Source organism: Phyllobates terribilis, unplaced genomic scaffold (assembly GCF_046119375.1).
Source record: "Phyllobates terribilis strain yellow unplaced genomic scaffold, ASM4611937v1 Scaffold_243__1_contigs__length_2969482, whole genome shotgun sequence".
NCBI lineage: Eukaryota > Metazoa > Chordata > Amphibia > Anura > Dendrobatidae > Phyllobates > Phyllobates terribilis.
Window position 1 is genome coordinate 1,311,654 of NW_027363003.1, and position 22,043 is coordinate 1,333,696.

Below are 22,043 nucleotides of genomic sequence, written 5' to 3' on the forward strand. Positions count from 1 at the left end.
CCAGATGGGCGAGTTCAAAGAGACGGTTTTCTCCCCAAGCAATAGAGACCGGTAAGGTCAGAGACGGAGAGGGCTTACTTTTGTCTAGGACGACCTCTCCGAGTGGTCCTAGACACTGGCGTTTCCCGGCTTTTCCGGGCAGGAACGGATGAAGTGCTTCATACTGCCACAATAGAAACAGCTTCCCTCGGCTCGGCGAGATTCTTGGCGAGAACCGACCATCTTGGTCTGGTCGACCTGCATAGGCTCAGGAGAGTGTAGCTGAGGAGAGACGGAGGGAGTGACGGGTTTCTGAAAAGTAGGAGCTAGACGTGGAAACCTCCTCTCACGGGTGACCTCTTTGGCACGCTCCTGGAACCGCAGGTCAATCCGGGTGGCAAGAGTTATTAGGTCATCGAGAGTGGTAGGAATATCCCGACCGGCAAGTTCATCTTTTATACGGCCGGACAGACCCTCCCAGAAGACGGAAACCAGAGCGTCATTATCCCAGGCCAGCTCCGAGGCAAGGGTACGGAACCGTATGGCATACTGGCCCACGGTGAGACTTCCCTGACGGAGGCGTAGCAGAGATGATGCGGATGAGGTCTTCCGTCCGGGTTCGTCGAAGACTTTCCGGAAAGCCGTGAGAAAGGCAGGCAAGTCGGACACCAGGGGGTCTCCTCTCTCCCATAGAGGATTTAGCCAGGCCAGGGCCTCTCCGGTGAGATGGGACATGATGAAGGCAATTTTGGCCCTGTCGGAGTTAAACTGGTGAGACAGGAGTTCAAAGTGCAGGGTGCACTGATTTATGAAGCCCCGAGCCTGGGCGGAGTCGTCTCCGAAACGAGGAGGTGCAGAAAGCCGGGGTCCGGGTGTAGGATACCATGTTATTAGTTGGCAGTGGAGCTGCCGGATTGCGAGTCATGGCACTGGCGGTGGTTGCAGGCAGAGCAGTCAGAGTGTCCAGGCGAGAATTGACATTCCGCAGGTGACCCAGGATGGACTCCTGTTGGGACCTCTGACGGGAAAGTTCATGACACAGGTCCGAGAGCGAGGGAGCTTGGGTGCCACCGGGTTCCATGGCCCGAGCAAACTGTAACGGGTCTGGGAGGCGGAACCTCTGAGCTACTATACAAGGGGGCGGTCCTTGTAAGGGAGCGGGTGGTGACCAGGGTAGACGGGCAGGCAGTCACAGCAGGTGACTGGGACAGTCTCTGAATGAACGGACAGGAGGTCACGGCAAGTGACCGGGGCAGTCTCTGGATGAACGGGCAGGAGGTCACGGCAAGTGACCGGGGCAGTCTCTGGGTAAAGGATTGGTACGACCTGTGGCGGCAGATGATAGACGTGAGCTCCCAGGTGAGCAGGCGAGAGTCTCTGGATAATCGGGTGGTCACAGCATGTGACGGCGGAGCCTCCAGGAAGACCAACAGACAGGTAGCAGATGAGCGCTCCCAGGTGAGCGGGCAGGAGTCTCTGAACAGGCGGGTGGTCACAGCACGTGACGGCAGAGCCTCCTGGTAGGCTAGCAGACAGGCAGCAGATGAGCGCTCCCAGGTGAGCGGGCAAGCTGGTCCTTAGACAGACTGACAGGAGTTGGAAGGCAGACCGTCGGACCTCAGGCAAGCAGGCAGGTAGAAGATGTGCGCTCCCAGGTGAGCGGGCAAGCTGGTCCTTAGACAGACTGACAGAAGTTGGAAGGCAGACCGTCGGACCTCAGGCTAGCAGGCAGGTAGCAGGATATCAGGCAGGAATTAGACAGCAGACTGGCAGGAATCTGGCAGGTATCTGGCAGGTAACTGGCAACGGGACCTGAGGGCTGAAGCAGAGTAGTGAACAGTGCTACAACATTGCTCGGGCACCTCCATTTTGGAGGAAGTGCCTTATATATGGGAGGTCCTCCGGCAATTGGCCGGGGACTCCTTAGGACGGCGCGCGCGGTCCCTTTAAGAGAGGGGGAGCGCGCGCGCGCGCGCCCTAAGCACACTACCGGGGAAGGAGCGCGTGCCGGAAGCAGCGGGGAGAGCAGCGCTGGAGGACGCCGCGCCAGGAGCGGGGAGGTGAGAGGGACGGCGTCTCTGCCTAGAACGGGGCAGAGACGCCGATGCTACAGCACGTAGCCATCTATACACAGCAGGAGGCCGCACGTAGCCATCTATACACAGCAGGAGGCCGCACGTAGCCATCTATACACAGCGGGAGGCCGCACGTAGCCATCTATACACAGCGGGAGGCCGCACGTAGCCATCTATACACAGCGGGAGGCCGCACATAGCCATCTATACACAGCGGGAGGCCGCACGTAGCCATCTATACACAGCGGGAGGCCGCACGGCGCCATCTATACACAGCGGGAGGCCGCACGGCGCCATCTATACACAGCGGGAGGCCGCACGGCGCCATCTATACACAGCGGGAGGCCGCACGGCGCCATCTATACACAGCGGGAGGCCACACGGCGCCACCTATACACAGCGGGAGGCCCACAGCGCCCCCCCCAGAGAGAGCAGGAGGCCGCACGGCGCAATCTATACACAGCAGGAGGCCGCACAGCGCCCCCCCCCACAGAGACAGCAGGAGGCCGCACGGCACCATCTATACTCAGCAGGAGGCTGCACGGCGCCCCCGACCCCAAAGACAGCAGGAGGCCGCAGGGCGCCATCTATACTCAGCAGGAGGCCGTACGGCGTCACCTATACACAGCGGGAGGCCACACGGCGCCACCTATACACAGCGGGAGGCCGCACGGCGCCACCTATACACAGCGGGAGGCCGCACGGCGCCACCTATACACAGCGGGAGGCAGCACGGCGCCACCTATACACAGCGGGAGGCCGCACGGCGCCACCTATACACAGCGGGAGGCGCCACCTATACACAGCGGGAGGCCGCACGGCGCCACCTATGCACAGCGGGCGGCGCCACCTATACACAGCGGGAGGCCGCACGGCGCCACCTATACACAGCGGGAGGCCCCACGGCGCCACCTATAAACAGCGGAAGGCCGCACGATGCCATCTATACACAGGGGGCCGCACAATGCCATCTATACACAGCGGGAGGCCGCACGGCGCCATCTATACACAGCGGGAGGCTGCACAGCGCCATATATACACAGCGGGAGGCTGCACGGCGCGCCCCCCCCCAGAGACAGCAGTAGGCCGCACGGCGCCATCTATACACAGCGGGAGGCCGCACGGCGCCCCCCCCCCCAAGACAGCAGGAGGCCGCACGGCGCCATCTATACACAGCGGGAGGCCGCACGGCGCCCCCCCAGAGACAGCAGGAGGCCGCACGGCGCCATCTATACTCAGCAGGAAGCCGCACGCAGTCACGCACACACAAACATATACAGACATATACATACACGCATAAACACATTTGAAGCACAAAAATACATATAAACAGACATCACACAATGACATCTGCCTGCACACACACACACATACATACATATACATACACACACACACACTCACCATCCCCCGACTCGGCTCCAGCTCTTTTCCGATGCAGCACTGCAGGCCGGGTGCGCACTGCGTGACGTCACAGCTAGGAGACACGGCCGCGCACAGGGCCGTGTCTCCTAGCAGTGACGCGGCCGGGCCAGCACAGGGAAGTTAACTGCTGCAGTGCTGGCCCGGCCGAAGAAGAAGCAGCGGCTGTGTGCCGCTGCTGGGGGAGCGATCCTGGGCCCCCCCCCCACTGCCTGCCGGTATGTGCCGTGGCGCAGCACATATAATGAGGACAATCTGGCCATAGACACCCCGGAGCCCCGGGCCCCCTGGAGGTTCGGGGCCCCGGGCGGTAGCCCAGATCGTCCTCATTATAATCCACCTATGGTTATATACATGTAACACTCACTACCCCCTATTCCTGTGTATTGCTGTAGTATATAACCTATACTCGTTATCCATCATTATAAATTAAGAAGATTTTCCACTTTATCCGATATATCTACACTCAATCAGTAGATTAGATGTCTGCTGAAGAGGCAATACACATGAACGTCTCCACATCATCCTCCCCGACTGTATCTATATGTGCCCCGTGACCCCCGATCAAGTGTCTCCATCACGTGCTCGCAGCATCACAGGTCACATAGTTTCCTCGTAGCGTTGGTGCGCGTTGTGTATCGCGCCGCGCCTCCTCAGCACCCATTGGTTGGTGGAGACATACCTCCATCCTGATTGGCTATAGTTGGCCGTTTAACTCTTAGCTCTTTCCGAATGATGCCACCCCCTGACGAAGACAAGAAGCCGAAACATACATCGGGTGGACGCCAATCAGGAGTGGGATCTGCATCTGCTATAGTGTGAGTACAATGCACATGTGGTCACCTTTTTTAAAAACGCTTAAAGTGGATACAAATACATATCTGTCAACAGCACATATGCCCAAGTCAGTGCACTACTCTCTACAGGATTCACACCGACATCCAAATAATAAGGGACCAGCCCTTGTATATATACATATACAGGTGCATCTCACTAAAATAGAATATCATCAAAAAGTTAATTTATTTCAGTTCTTCAATACAAAAAAGTGAAACTCGTATAGCCATAATCATCAGCATTAACAGAAATAAACAATAACTGTTTGATTATATTCTAATTTAGTGAGAAACACCTGTATTTGTTCACATATGAGATATATAATTTATGTAGATTTATTCTTTGGAGGCACTTGCACTTTATGTAAAGTTTATGATAATTAAACAATCATATGTACAGATATATCTAACTAATGATATGTATATATATTTTTATATACTGGATTAATTTGTGGCTTGATTCTCTGTATTATCCCTTTGCTGTTCTAATCATGATCCATTCCCACTGGTGTTAATTGTAATTCCTGTCTCGACGTCCCCTTTGCGTATAGTTTTTAATTCCCCCCTTTTTTTGCATTTCCTCCTCTTCCACCTGGTTATCAATATAATAATTATTAGCATCACCCACATGCCTGGACTCTTCTGGTCGATGTCTCCTTTCTGCTATACACTAGAGTGGTATACTATGTGCACAGATACATGGAGTGCCATATACTTCTCAGGAGGTGCGCAGCGTCCACCTCCTCACCGCACAGGCCCACAAGCTCCTCTCCGGCAGGAAGAAGATGCATTCAGGCGGCTCCTACCACTGCAGCAGACGGCAGTGCACAAGTATACAGGGTGCAGTGTGGATGTGTCTGCACCACTGGGATGTGGCCGACCTGCATGTATACATATGCCCCTCTGCAGGGCGGACTGGCCCACCGGAGGATCGGGAAAACCCCCGGGTCCTGATGGCCCCGCCCCCTAACCCCTCTGGGCCCTGTACAGAGAACAGAGGACCACCCGGTTCGCAGCACTGCCGATATGATTAGTGATGGGCCCTCTGCCTCCTCTGCGCAGCGACACTGCCGGCGCGTGCGCAGGAGGTCAGTCTCAGGGTGATGACGTCATTGCCCTGGGACTGCTTCCTGTGCGCGCTGTGGAGTACGGACCCTGCGTCGCTCCAGGCAGCGGCTGCAGCTCATCTCGACGCGTCAGTATGAAACGGGGAGGGGAGGGAGGAAGGGATAGGGGGGAGGGGTGACTGGGAGGACCCCTGGCCGGGGCTGGCAGTAAATACTGCTGGACAATGGGCATGATTATCATCATGCCCATTGCCTAGCATGTCCTGCTGCCAGCCTCTGGTTACTGGTACTATGCCCAGCAGCATGTACTACCACCAGTGGCTGGCAGGACATAGTGGGTGGGCATGATAGTACCAAGGAGGCTGGCAGGACATACTAGGCATGAATCATGCCCAGCATGTCCTGCCAGCCACTGGTGGTACCATCATGCATGCCCATTGCCCAGCCACTGGTGGTGTGGTACTATCATGCTACTACTAACACCAGTGGCTGGCTGGCAGGACATGCCATGTGAGCTTGAATGCTAATACCACAGAGGCTGGCAGTACATACTGGGCAATGGGCATGATAGTACCAGCAGTAGACTGACTAGGCGGTCTCCAGGGCTCCGTCTCCCCTTCTCGCTGCTGTTAGGCTGGGTTAACATTGCGTTTATGCTGTGCGTTACAACGCATCCGTTGTAAATCAGCGCAGACGCAATGTACCGTAGACTTGCATTGCAAAAATAGGCATGTGTTTGAAAGTATGCATTATTTGCAACGCACAGCAAAACATCGTCGGCGGCTGGAGGCCAGCTGAGCACTTCTCTGACAACTGGGTTCTAGTGTCATTCTGTGCCTGCTCATCTCTGTCAGCCGGCATATTTGTCTGATGGCAAAGATGTAGCTCAGCTGGAGACAGAAGATCTGTGAATTACGTCAGAGCAAGGGTTTTGTTTTTAATTAAAGATGGAGTCCCTACATGTGTTTTGTGTTTTATTTTTATTAAAAAAAAATTCTGTGTTGTGTTTTTTTCTGTTTACTAGAAATTCATGGTGGCCATGTCTAGTTTGGCGTGACGCCATGAATTTCAGGCTTAGTGCCAGCTGATAATACAAAGCTGGTATTAACTCCATTATTACCCAGCGTGCCACCCCCCACCAGGGCCGTTGGAAGAGCCGGATAAAGTGCCTGGAAATGGCGCTACGATGAATGCGCCAATTCCAGGGGTGTCTGCAGGCTGCCATTTTCAGCGTGGGGGGCCCAGAATGCTTGGGCCTTACCATGCTGAGAATCCCAGCCCCCAGCCCCCCCGATCAAAATATGGCGGGAGCCCACGCATTTTTTTTTTTAATTATTTTTTTAAATAATTTAAAAAAACCATTGGGCTTTCCTGACTTTTGATCGCCAGTCAAGGTAAAACCAGGCAGATAAAGCAGACAGCTACGGGCTGCCACCTCTATCTGCGCTGAGAATCAAAAATTCTGCAGAGCGCTATGTCATTTTTGTTTTATTATTTATTTATTTTCACACTTCTATATGTGTGACTGTCCCAACAGCTAATCACAGACGCTGACACAGAGAATGGGCGTCTGTGACTGGCTGCTTGAGTAACCTGAAAGCTGCCCATACATAGTACCATACTAGAATGTATGGGCTGATTGTACATTACTCAAACAGCCAATCACAGAAGCCCATCCTCTTTGACAGCATCTGCGATTGACTGTTGGGTCTGTCACATATGAAAGTGTGAAAAGAAAATTTTAAAAATGAATTTTTGATTCTCACCGCAGATAAAGCAGACAGCTACGTACTGCCACCCCCAGCTGCCTGGCTTTACCTTGGCTGGCGATCAAAAGAGAGAGAAGCCGAATATTTGTTTTAAACTTAACTTTTTTTTTTCCCGCCATATGTTGATCGCCAGCCAGATAAAACAAGGCAGCTGGAGGCTGGGATTCGCAGCATGGTAAGGCCCAAGCGTTCTTGGCCCTCCACGCTGAAAATCGCAGCCCACAGCCACCCCTGAAAATGGCGCATTCATCATGGCACCATTTCCAGGTGCTTTACCCGGCTCTTCCAGCGGCCCTGGGGGTGAGTGGCACCCTGGGTAAAAATAGGGTTAGTACCAGGCCAGCTTTGCCTTATCAGCTGGTACTAAGCCCGAAATTCATGGTTTCACGCCAAATTAGACATAACCACCATCAATTTCTAGTAAACAGAAAAAAAAAGACAGAATTTTTTTTTTTTTTATTATTATTAAAAATAAAACACATTTAGGGACTACATCTTTAATAAAGAAAAATCCTCACTCCCAACGGAATCCATAGGTCTTCTGTCTTCATCTCTCTTAGATCTTTGCCATCAGACAAATATGTCTGCTGACAGATGAGCAGGCACAGAATGACACTGGAGCACTGTTACTGTGTAGTGCAGTGCTATGTTTCTTTTTTGTCATTTCATGCAGTGTAGAAATCTTGGGAAAAGTGTGGATTGTGCTCTGGAAGTGATCAGTTATAGCTAACTATGTTATTTTCTGCAGAGATAAGTCCTGTATAGAAGATGTGATATATCGGTCTGCAGTTAAAGAACTTCACCTAGAGACATCACTGGTGAGTATGTGTATTACCTATACACACACACACTGACACTATATACAGAGCTCCTGTGCATAATGTCACTGGTGATCACTGTATTACCTGTACACTGACACTATATACAGAGCTCCTGTGTATAATGTCACTGGTGATCACTGTATTACCTGTACACTGACACTATATACAGAGCTCCTGTGTATAATGTCACTGGTGATCCCTGTATTACCTATACACACACACACTGATACTATATACAGAGCTCCTGTGCATAATGTCACTGGTGATCACTGTATTACCTGTACACTGACACTATATACAGAGCTCCTGTGTATAATGTCACTGGTGATCCCTGTATTTCCTATACACACACACACTGACACTATATACAAAGCTGTGCATAATGTCACTGGTGATCCCTGTATTACCTGTACACTGACACCATACACAGAGCTCCTGTGTATAATGTCACTGGTGATCACTATATTACCTGTACACTGACACTATATACAGAGCTCCTGTGTATAATGTCACTGGTGATCACTATATTACCTGTACACTCACACTATATACAGAGCTCCTGTGCATAATGTCACTGGTGATCACTATATTACCTGTACACTGACACTATATACAGAGCTCCTATGCATAATGTCACTGGTGATCACTATATTACCTGTACACTGACACTATATACAGAGCTCCTATGCATAATGTCACTGGTGATCACTATATTACCTGTACACTGACACTATATACAGAGCTCCTGTGTATAATGTCACTGGTGATCCCTGTATTTCCTGTACACTGACACTATATACAGAGCTCCTATGTATAATGTCACTGGTGATCACTGTATTACCTGTACACTGACACTATATACAGAGCTCCTGTGTATAATGTCACTGATGATCACTGTATTACCTCTACACTGACACTATACACAGAGCTCCTGTGTATAATGTCACTGATAATCTCTATATTATCTGTACACTGACTCTATATACAGAGCTTTTTTACATTTTCATTATCAGTCACTATCTGGTGCCATTATGTGCCATGGTCATGGCGTGGCGGTATTTGTCCCTTGTATGTGGTATTATTCAGACAGTCACTATGTTGTGCTAATATGTGGTCTTCTCATGGTGTGGCAGTATATATACCTTGTACTTGGTAGTATTTGATCACTATGTGGTGGTATGTGTTCTGGTCATGGTGTGGCGGTATTTCTCTCTTCTATATGGTATTATTAGTCTAGGTAAAGTGGATAGTTGTCAGTCATTTGTTTTTTCGGATATTAAGAATGGAAACATTCTTTATTTGCAATACATATTAAATACTTGGATGTTTAACCTCTCCCTGTGTTGTGACTACTACACAGCAGCAGAGATTTATTGGTTAATAAAGTTGATTCATTTTGAAAGAGTTTGTGGACTTATGTTATTCCTATATACGGTAACTGCATGGTGCTGGTGGGCCCCAAGATTGATTTTTTCCTGGTGGGCCCCAGGTACTCCAGTCCGGCGCTGGTCCCAGTTACCTCCTCATCTGTCCTGCTGTCGGCTGGGAGTCCTGTACAGTGCAGCATGTAGTGTGATGTGAATGCCACACTATGGAGATGCTGCTCCTACTACTGCCAAGTGAGGCTCTCACCTCCCCAGTATGGTGCCCTCAGGAGCTCCCACAGGGCATCACAGGCCTTAGTATGAAGCAATTCCACAAGTCTTCTAGTATTGCTTCATACTAAGGCCTTTGATGCCCTGTGAGAGCTCCCTGAGGAGGTGAGAGCCTCACCTCATAGGGCCCCATGATCTCTATGTACGATCCCTGACTGGGCCCCATGATCTCTATGTACGCCGCTGACTCGGCCCCATGATCTCTATGTACGCCGCTGACTGGGCCCCATGATCTCTATGTACGCCGCTGACTGGGCCCCATGATCTCTATGTGCACCGCTGACTGGGCCCCATGATCTCTATGTACACCGCTGACTGGGCCCCATGATCTCTATGTACGCCGCTGACTGGGCCCCATGATCTCTATGTACGCCGCTGACTGGACCCCATGATCTCTATGTACGCCGCTGACTAGGCCCCATGATCTCTATGTACTCCGCTGACTAGGCCCCATGATCTCTATGTACTCCGCTGACTGGGTCCCATGATCTCTATGTACGCCGCTGAGGGGGCCCCATGATCTCTATGTACACCCCTAACCTGATTGGCCCCATGATCTCTATGTACGCCGCTGACTGGGCCCCATGATCTCTATGCACGGCTCTGACTGGGCCCCATAATCTCTGATCTCTCATGATGTTTTTTTTTTATTAAAGATGGAGTCCCTAAATGTATTTTGTGTTTTATTTTTACTGTGTAGTGCGGCACTATGTTGCATTTTGTCATTTCATGCAGTGTAGAAATCTTGGGAAAAGTGTGGCTTGTGCTCTGGAAGTGATCAGTTATAGCTAACTATGTTATTTTCTGCAGCGATAAGTCCTGCATAGAAGATGTGATATATCGGTCTGCAGATAAAGAACTTCACCTAGAGACATCACTGGTGAGTATGTGTATTACCTATACACACACACTGACACTATATACAGAGCTCCTGTGCATAATGTCACTGGTGATCACTGTATTACCTGTACACTGACACTATATACAGAGCTCCTGTGTATTATGTCACTGGTGATCACTGTATTACCTGTACACTATATACAGAGCTCCTGTGTATAATATCAATGGTCATCATTGCATTACCTGTACACTGACACTATATACAGAGCTTCTGTGTATAATGTCACTGGTGATGACTGTATAACCTGTACACTATATACAGAGCTCCTGTGCATAATGTCACTGGTGATCACTGTATAACCTGTACACTGACCCAATATACTGAGCTTTTTTACATTTTTATTATTTTAGCATTATTTGTCACTATGTGGTGGCATTATGTGCTTTGGTCATGACATGACGATATTTGTCCCTTCTATGTGGTATTATTCAGTCACTATGTGGTGGTAATATGTGGTCTCATGGTGTGTCAGTATTTATACCTTGTATCTGGTAGCATTTGATCACTATGTGGTGGTATTATGTGCTTTGGTCATGGTGTGGCGGTATTTGTGCCTTGTATGTGGCATTATTTGGGCACTATGTGGTGGTAACATGTGATCTGGTCACGGTGTGGTGGTATTTCTGCCTTCTATCTGGTAATATTGGTCTTGGTAGAGTGGATTGTGGTTGGTCATTTGTTTTATCTGATATCAATAAGGGGAAACCTCTTTATTTCCAATAGATATTAAATACTTAGATGTTTAACCCCTCCCTGCCCTGTGACTATTACACAGCAGCAGAGATGCAGTTACAGAGGTTCACCAGAGAAAGCAAGTTGGCATTTGGTGAGATTTTCACCTCTGTATTTATAAGACAAAACCAGGAGTGGGTGAGCAATGCATAAAACATGACCTCGGATTGCTCCACTCCTGGTTTTGTCTTATAAATACAGAGGTAAAAATCTCACCAAATACTCAAAGTGCCACAATTCTTCTGACAGTGCGGATTCCACCAATAAATAAGTGATCCCCTTCCCAACCTGTGCATCGCTGATAACTTGTTTTCACCAATAAAAACCCTTTAATGCAAACTACAGTAATTGTACATCGCAGTTCTGGTGAGGGCACAGTGATGGGCAGGAGCCGCCAATATAATGGGTATAACGGCTAACAGGTATTTGCAAATAGCTGAAGGGTGGGTGGGCCCGTGTGGGCCCCTGGAGTAAATGTCCCTGGTGGGCCCCAGACACCCCAGCCCCTGATTTGTCATGCACGGACCCGAAGCGACTGTGCACTGCGATACACACATCCTGTTGAAATTTCTGCTGGCGTTTACAAGCCCCAACCCCCCCTGGGCCCGGTCGCAGTGACTGCCACTGCGACCGCGGACATTACGCCCCTGGCTACGTGAATCATATGTCCCATTTTGGTGCTCCTCACCATTTGCATGGCACAGTCATGCATGCTTCTCTATCACCATAGCATGCTGCAAACAATCAGGATGGCTTCTGCTACATCTCTATATAAAAAGATAGTACATCTGTATTTCTATGATACGTAGAGTGGATGGAAATCATACATCTTGCTAATATTTATTATATTACATTCATCTGATGCTCTGTAGTAACAATGTAAATTAAATTGGCGACTTAGTGCAGTACTATTACTATTAGTAAATGTGGGACCTTGTGTTCCACAGAATATCTGAATATTACCTGAATATTTAATCTCAGCTAATTTTCATTTATCTCTTAAATATCATTGGTCAGATGCTGATCACATGACCAGTGGTGGTGCATGCATGATGATTCCATATGAAGTGCACTGAGTGACAGTTGGAAGTGACAGTTGGAATTGACCAACAACAGTGGAGGAGATGTCGGCTAACTCTAAGCAAAGCAATAATATGGATACAAAAGAGGAGGAGATTGTGGTGAGCAGAGAAAGAGTGAAGACACGAAGACCTTCCCATGACACATCTGATGATGAGAGGAAGTCTTCAGTCAACAGGACAAAACAACCTGTCCAGAAGAAAGAAGAAGAAGTGGAAGAAAAGGAGAAGATAGAAAGTCAGAAGATGGGAGCCAAGAAGAGAGGAGCCATCTTCATCTCATCAGGGGACAAAAAGGAGAAGAAAAGAAGAAGAATTACATTAGGACAGAAACCCATGGATCTAAAGCAGAAGGCTGAAGAAGCTGAAGGAAGCAGCGGTGTTCGGCCAACTAGCTCCAAAAGCACAGTCTCTGATACCATCAAGAGGAGATTATTATTCCATCAAGTGCTTGGCCGGGGATGCTATGGAACGGTCCTGCTGGCGGAAGATTCATCTACCCGCAAACATTTTGCTGTTAAGATCATCGGCAAAAGAGCCCTGCTTGCTGACGGTGATGAGCGTGTGATGGTGGAGCGACGGGTTTTACAGCTGGCATCTGGGAGCCCCTTCCTTGTCCACGCAGACTTTGCATTCCAGACCAAGGTACAGTATTGATTGCTCGATATTAGGAAATGTCACACGTACCACACACTGCTCTGCCTCATGGACCCCACTGATATCATCTTCTTACATCTCAATGTAGCATGTCCCAAGGTAACCGCAGACAATAAGATGAATGTGATGACTATACACATGGGATATTGTGGCCCCTACTGTAATCAATAACATTTATGGCGGGGCTTGGTACATTGGGAATCATTTATTAAAACAGCCTTTTTACTTATCCCAGCCAATCACAGAACAGCTTTTACTTTTCCAGGTCAGTTAAAACAACCTTAGCTGAGCTCTAATTGGTTAGTATGGGCAACTAGTTTTCTAGTGAGCAGATTTATTAATGAGGCCCAATGTACCCCGCTCTATAAATGATTGAAAATATTAGATGTCATCATAGAGGTCAATGAACTGTAGAAAATCACTTGCCCGGACCTCATGTGTCTAATTGGGTGACTGGTAATATTTGTATCATTTACAGCATTAGCTGGGCATTATCTTGTTGGAGGCATCATCGCCATGTAGTAGTCTCTAGCTCATTTCTTTGACACTGTAGAATTTTACATATTATTATCTTGTATAGACATGGGATTTCAGAATAGATTAAATGTATTTGTTATTTTTTGTTATTTCCTGGATGACATTGTATTTTGTGTATACCATGTGGGGGGACCCTGTGTACACTATATGTCAGGGCTATTGACTTTTGTGCACTTTATATACAATTTGAAAATGTGTTAATATTTTTGTATACAAGTATTATCTGTATCTTAAAGGTTTTTTTTAATTAATGTTGGGACATTTTTATGCACGTGCATCTACTTGTTTTTCATTGCCATGTTTTCTGTGTATAAATATACTGGAATAAAGTACAAAATCCACTGTCTTGGAGTGAAATTTCTTCTAACCTCACCAACTAATGAAAAAGATGGTATCATATTGACCAGGGGCGAGGTGGGCCAGAGGGGCACATGCCCTCCAGGCCGGTGGCCAAGCAGCTGCTTCTTTACAGACTGCAGGGCGGCCCTGTATCTTTCATTGTGTACATGTGCCAGCTGGGCATCTGCAGCCCAGAACAGCCGGCACAGGCCACGTTCTTATGCCTGCCGGAGAGAAGCTTCAGCCGCTGAGCAGTACGAGAGGGCAGACATCTTTGATTCTTGTAAGGCCACGACCCCACTATCAGTATTTGGTCAGTATTCGGTCAGTATTTTTTCACAGGAGTGGGAGACAAAACCAGGAGTTGGTGATAAATGCAGAATTGGTGACTTGTTTCTATTATACCTTTTCTCTGATTGTTACTGACCTGGTTTTGGTTCCCACTCCTGAGAAAATATACTGACCAAATACTGATAGTGGGGCCGTGGCCTTAGCCTGAGCTCCGGATAGTGGTCAGGACAGGAGATTTATACTTTTTGTAGAGTGTGGAAGTGGCAGGATGCTGCTCACCTCCTGACAAGTCCAGGGCCAGATCCTGAATGTTATCTATGGTCGCTCTGCTGAGGATCAGAAAGATTTATTGTAGCAGATGGACCCTTCAAGCAGGTTGGGGTCGTGCTGTCAGTGTGAGATCATCAGCTCTCGATCTGTATGAATGTTCAAATCACATCGGACCTGAGATCGAGACACTTCAGACCTTACTATACAGACCCCTGCCCCAGACTGATCCTGCACCAGCTACAGGGCCAGAGCCGGCATAACCACCCATTGCACCAGGGCAAGTGCCAGGGCCCTGGGCAAGAGGGGGGGGGGGGGCACTCACAGTTGGGGACACTGGAACGCTATTGGGCCTGTGAGTTGGGGGGGCCCGGTGTAACCACCCCCCCCCCGTGCTTTACGGTGTTTGAAATACTCACCTCTCGTCATACCCTGCTGGCCGCAGGTCCAGTCTCCTCTGCGTCTTCTGACTCTGTGACGTCTCAGTGTTGAAGAGACAGGACCTGTAGCCAGCAGGGTATGAGGAGAGGTGAGTATTTTATTTATTTTTTTATGTATGGAGCCCATTCTCTATGGAGCATTATATGGGGCCCATTCTCTATGGAGCATTATATGGGGCCCATTCTCTATGGAGCATTATATGGGGCCCATTCTCTATGGAGCATTATATGGGGCCCATTCTCTATGGAGCATTATATGGGGCCCATTATTCTGTATGGCATATTACATGACGCCCATTATTCTGCATGGAGTAATATATGGGGTCAATTATGGTGTAATGAGCATTATATGGGGTTCATTATTCTGTATAGAGCATTATATGGGGCCTATTATTCTGTATGGAACATTATATGGGGTCCATTATTCAGTATGGAGCCCATTCTGTATAGAGGACTATGTGGTGCCCATAATACTGTATGGAGGACTATGTAGTGCCCATAATACTGTTTGGAGGACTATAATGTACAGTCTAAAATGAAAACTTTTGAATCCCCCCTTGACACGCCCCATGCACTGTGAGGATTCGCCGGTTTCTGAGCTATTATAGAATTTACAATAGATATCACTCATGAAATGTAAGAAGTACCGTATTTTTCGGACTATAAGATGCACCTAGGTTTTAGAGGAGGAAAATAATAAAAAAAAAATTTAAGCCAAAAATGTGTTCATGATGCACTTTTAAGGGGGAGGGGGTCTTCTGCTGACACTGGTATAGGGGTAATGTCCCCCAATTCTGACAATATCCCCCATCCTGGTATATATGCCCCCCCTTTTATACGTGGTCCCCATCCCCATCCTGGTATGCATGGCACCCCTCATCCCTATCCCGGTATGCATGGCACCCCTCATCCCTATCCCGGTATGCATGGCACCCCTCATCCCTATCCCGGTATGCATGGCACCCCTCATCCCTATCCCGGTATGCATGGCACCCCTCATCCCTATCCCGGTATGCATGGCACCCCTCATCCCTATCCCGGTATGCATGGCACCCCTCATCCCTATCCCGGTATGCATGGCACCCCTCATCCCTGTCCCGGTATGCATGGCACCCCTCATCCCTGTCCCGGTATGCATGGCACCCCTCATCCCTGTCCCGGTATGCATGGCACCCCTCATCCTTACCCTGTGTGACAGTGTCACTGGTTTTATATGTGAGGGGAGGTATGTGTCACTCAGGATGCTCTCCTGTGTGAACTAAGACCGACTTTATTTTTCTGCCAGCGTGTTATATGCTGGTAGGCTTACTTTGTTAAAGGGTGTGCGGTTTTATGGGAATGGCAAAGAGGGCGGGACGCCATTCCCCCTACCTCCCCTCAGGGTGTGGCTGAGCAATGTGTAAAAGCTCAGTCCCTTTTTTTTTTTCTCTGGAGTGTGGTCTGGGAGAGGGAAGTCTCCAGACAGTATTGTGGAAGCTGCAGAGCTTTTCACATGGACTTTAGCAGTGCAGTTTATGCTACCGAGAGCGGGCGGAACCCGCTCATCTATGGACTGAGTTATACTTTGTTTTGTTTTTTTCGTTTAACCCAGAGGGGTCATGTTTGTTTTTCCTGTGAAACCTGCATGAGTTTATGGCTGATATTAAACCAGCAGAAAGGAAAACCTGAGAACGTGTGTCCTGAGTCTGCCTCCAGGAGAGCCGAGCAAGTCGACTTGCCACACCTGGTATAGTGGTATGCATGGCACCCCTCATCCCTGTCCTGGTATGCATGGCACCCCTCATCCCTGTCCTGGTATGGATGGCACCTCTAATCCCCATCATGCTGCACATGGCCCCCTCAGCGTTACCCTGGTATGTATGGCCCCCTCAGCGTTACCCTGGTATGTATGGCCCCCTCAGCGTTACCCTGGTATGTATGGCCCCCTCAGCGTTACCCTGGTATGCATGGTCCCCCTAATCCTTATCCTGGTATGCATGGTCCCCCTAATCCTTATCCTGGTATGCATGGTCCCCCTAATCCTTATCCTGGTATGCATGGTCCCCCTAATCCTTATCCTGGTATGCATGGTCCCCCTAATCCTTATCCTGGTATGCATGGTCCCCCTAATCCCCATCATGCTGCACATAAAAAAAACAAAAACCACTGATACTCACCTTTCTTCTCTCCTCCAGCGCTGCGTCCTGTCTGCCCGCACTGATCTCTCCATGTGAGCCGCGCATGACATCACTGCCATGCGTGGCTCACAAGGAGAGATCAGCTGCCAGAAGTCACTGCTCCCCATGCCGGGACTGTGTGCGCGGGGAGCAGTGACTTCACTCTCCTTCATAGCCGGCACACAGCGTAGCTAACATTTTGGAGGGAAAAAAGTGCGTCTTTATAGTCCGAAAAATACGGTAAGTGAAATCTTTGGCATTGTACTATATCTATATTTCTCCGCCTTATCTGTGCATCATGAATTGTGGTATGTGTTAAAGGGGCCCACTGAGACTCTTTTGAGCCTACGAAAACCTGGAGCCGGCCCTGTACAGGACATCACAGATTATATCTATACTGCCATCTATACAATGTGATGTCTGGTAGTCGGTGCAGGATCAGTCCAGGGCATATATGATCTAATGTCAGTGCACAATAAAGTACATACTGTACATTGCTGACATACTGTGACTACAGACATCAGATCTTATACAGTATATATATGCTGTATGTATATACATGTATATGACTGTAGATACCACCAAAATGGAACAATAGGTGCTTATTGATGCTAAAATAAACATTGCAAAAATTAAAAGACAATTCTACAGAGTATAACATTGGAGGACCCCAAGTCACCAACACATGAGTATCACATATATAGAGACAGTAGTGAATATATATATATATATACTAGATGGTGTGCGGATTCAAACGCATCGGGTATTCTAGAATATGAATGCGGTACACCGGGCACAATCAGCACAGCGGTGTTTAAATTTGGCGCCAATATCGCTTATTGGTCCCGGCCGCGACCAATCAGCGAATTGTATTAGTGAGGACCGGGGAGCGGCGCTGCGGGAGATGACCGGCTGCTCGCAGCAGAAGTATCCCGACTGGCGGCGCCGCTCCTCCCTTCACACTTACCGTCGGGAGATCAGCGGTCCTAGCCGCTGATCTCCCGACGGTAGCCGCATGGAGGTCAGCGGCGCCGCCGGTCATCTCCCGGCTGCATCCCTGCTGACCTCCGTGCGGCAGATGAGCCGCTAACGGCCGCCATCTTTTTTCTGAAATCCCGCGTCGCTGATTGGCCGCGGCCGGACCAATCAGCGACGCGGGATTTTCTGGACAGACAGACAGACGGGATAAGACAATTATATATATTAGATATATGCCTATAACTTGCCAAAAAAAATCCTAATGATTGCACGCATATGTAGCACAATGTGAATGTTAATCTATATAGTTGACAATAACCAAGGGGAAATGTAAGTGTCTTTAGAACTACTAAGAAGATAGCTTCTTACACTCACAAGCCCAAGTGAGTACACATATATAGTATATAATATTAAACTCTGTAAAGAATCTCCTATAAAATAATACATTCAAAATGGAGGAGCAGTAGTTACAAGGCAACTTAAATGTCCAAGTGAGTAAATGTGGGATGTGGTCCTATGTGCACCAATGTACCTTTCGTCCTTGCTTCATCAGGGGCCCCCAAAACATCCATTTTGGATGTTTTATTTTATAGGAGATTCCTTATAGAGCTTAATATTATATACTATATATGAGTACCCACTTGGGCTTGTGAGTCTATTGTGGTATAGCGACAAGCTCGGCTGTATGCGTAGGTAAAATACAAGATACTGTCTCTTTAAATTCTCATGTTAGTTTATTTAGCAGTCATAAACTACCCTTGAGTCCATAAATAAAAACACAGCCCATTCAGCTAAAGAGACAAAACAAAATGCTAAACTTTCAGAACTTTCAGCAGAGTCCTTATCTCGGCCAAGGTCTGGCCACTCACAATTAGCTACACACAGGTTCATCACAGCATGTGCTAGCTCCTTCCTAGAACAAAGTTTCCCCAGGTACTGAACACACCTGAGTGTCAGGGCTGACTATTTAAAGCCCAGACACTCCCCTGATTGGAATGAAGGTGGATAAGGTTCCTCCCTACACTTTCATTATCCACTGAAAACATTCCATTGTAAATGTGGTTCTATTAACTCTCTCTGCACCTACTGCATGAGAACTTGCATGTTTTCACATCACTGAGTCTAAGAGTCTCAGCGACACATACCTCCCTTCTGACACACTACCAGAGACTTTGTCACACTATGAAGATATCCTTTTAGTAGTTCTACAGACGCTTACATTTCCCCTTAGTTAATGTCAATTATATAGATTAACATTCACATTGTGCTACGTATCTGTGCAATCACTAGGATTTTTTATTTTTGGCAACCATATTATAAATATATATATATATACACACACACAAACACACACACACACACACACACACACACACACACACACACACACACACTAGCTATTGAACCTGTTCTACGCTCGGGTGGCGAGCATTTTTATTGGTATATGGTCTCCCATGCTGGTATGTGCTGCCCCCCACTGGTATTTGTGCTGCCCCCATCCTGTCCCCTCTCCCCAATCCGGGTATGCATGGCACCCCCTCATCCCAATCCGGTATGCATGGCACCCCATCTCTCATCCTGGTATGTATGGCACCGATCATTCCCAAACCTGGTATGTATGGCACTCAATCCCTCTTCCTGATGTGCATGGCACCCCATCCCTCATCTTGGTATTTATGGCACACCTCATCCCTATCCTGTTATGTATGTTACCCCTCATCCTGGTATGCATGGCAACCCATCCCTCATCCTGGTATGCATGGTACCCCTCATTCCTATTCTGGTATTTATGGTACCCCTCATCTTGGTATACATGGCACCCCTCATCCCAATCCGGGTATGTATGGCACCCCTCATCCCCCAATCCTGGTATGTATGGCCTCCTCATCCCCCATCCTGGTATGCATGGCTCTCTCATCCCCAATCCTGGTATGCATGACTCTCTCATCCCCAATCCTGGTATGTATGGCCTCCTCATCCCCCAATCCTCGTATGCATGGTCCCCTCATCCCCCAATCCTGGTATGCATGGTCCCCTCATCCCCCAATCCTGGTATGCATGGTACCCCTCATCCCTATTCTGGTATGCATGGAACCCCACTTTCCTATCCTGGTATGCATGGCACCCCTCACCCCCCAATCCTGGTATGTATGGCACCCCTCACCCCCCAATCCTGGTTTTCATGGTTCAGTCACCCCCCAAATCCTGGTATGCATTGTACCCCTCATCCCCCAATCCTGGTATGCATGGTCCCCTCACACCCCTTTCCTGGTATGTATGGTACCCCTCATACCCCTTTCCTGGTATGTATGGTACCCGTCACACCCCATTCCTGGTATGTATGGCACCCCTCATCCCTTTCACGGTGCACACATACAAAAAAATAAACACATACTCACCTTTCTTCCCTGTGCTCCAGTGCTACTGTATCCTGTTCTGCCGGGGGAGCAGTGCGGCGCCAGAATACGCACGTGCCCATACCGTGCTGTTCAACGGCATTTTGCTGAAGACACACTGCAAATATGTCTTCAGTAAAATGGCGCCGGATAGAGTTATGCACATGTGCCGATTCCAACACCTTCACTCCTGCCCTGGTCTCCGGCGAGAAGAGAAGCACCGCTGCAACGCTCCTCCCGGTCAGGTAAGTATGGCGCCGGAGATCGCGGTATGTGTTCAGTGTCTACGCATACCGCAATCTCCGGCGCCATACACTCCTCTTACCTGTAACGTAATAGGTTCTTCTGTCTAGAGCCAGACTGCGCAGGCATGTAGCACTTGCCAAGTCTTTAAAGGCTTCAGACAGAGGGAGGCTTGTAGCATTATATTATATATACAGTACAGACCAAAAGTTTATTTAAAGATTTTTCTGCATTTTCATGACTATGAAAATTGTACATTCACACTAAAGGCATCAAAAGTATGAATTAACACATGTGGAATTATATACTTAACAAAAAAGTGTGAAACAACTGAAAATATTATATTATATTCTAGGTTCTTTCAAGTAGCCACCTTTTGCTTTGATGACTGCTTTGCACACTCTTGGCATTCTCTTGATGAGCTTCAAGAGGTACAGTAGTCACGGGAAATGGTCTTCTAACAATCTTGAAGGAGTTCCCAGAGATGCTTAGCACTTGTTGGCCCTTTTGCCTTCACTCTGCGGTCCAGCTCACCCCAAACCATCTCGATTGGGTTCAGGTCTGGTGACTGTGGAGGCCAGGTCATCTGGCGTAGCACCCCATCACTCTCCTCCTTGGTCAAATAGCCCTTACACAGCCTGGAGGTGTGTTTGGGGTCATTGTCCTGTTGAAAAATAAATGATGGTCCAACTAAACGCAAACCGGTTGGAATAGCATGCCGCTGCAAGATGCTGTGGTAGCCATGCTGGTTCAGTATGCCTTCAATTTTGAATAAATCCCCAACAGTGTCACCAGCAAAGCACCCCCACACCATCACACCTCCTCCTCCATGCTTCACGGTGGGAACCAGGCATGTAGAGTCCATCCGTTCACCTTTTCTGCGTCGCACAAAGTCACAGTGGTTGGAACAAAAGATCTCAAATTTGGACTTATCAGTAGTGTTGAGCGATACCTTCCGATATCAGGAAATATCGTATCGGATTGGATCGGACCGATACCCAAAAAGTATCGAATATCGCCGATTCCGATACCGGAAACCAATGCAAGTCAATGGGACACAAATATCGGAATGAAAATAAACCCTTTCTTTCCTTGTAGGTTAATTCTACATGAAGTAAAACAACTAAGAATAATGTAGAATGTATTACGCGAAAAGCCGGCAATTCAGCAGCGGCATACACCTTTACCCGACAATTTACAACAGAAAAAATAGAGCTTCACACATAGATTAGATAGATAGAAACATGTCAGTCACATATATATGGAGTACAGTGACAGTGTTGCTTACTGTACTTGTCATTTAGTGTAAAGGATTTATTTTAAAAAATAATAGTGTTTTCATGCACCGTCTCTTTAAAAAAGTCGGCCGGCAATTCAGCAGCGGTACCCGACAATTTGTAACA

The 22,043-nt window shown here is 48.2% G+C and overlaps 1 long non-coding RNA gene across 2 annotated transcripts in view; it reads right to left on the reverse strand.

Annotated features, from left to right (window-relative positions):
• Window positions 1-22,043, reverse strand: part of LOC141217695 (uncharacterized) — a 44,508-nt gene that overhangs the window by 8,000 nt on the left and 14,465 nt on the right. Inside the window, exon 1 of one of the 2 annotated variants that reach the window (XR_012286494.1) lies at window positions 18,885-18,953. The exons of the other annotated variant lie outside the window; for it this stretch is intronic. This is a non-coding gene — a long non-coding RNA (uncharacterized lncRNA). Of the gene's footprint in view, window positions 1-18,884; window positions 18,954-22,043 lie in introns of those variants that run through there. 2 annotated transcript variants of the gene reach the window in all.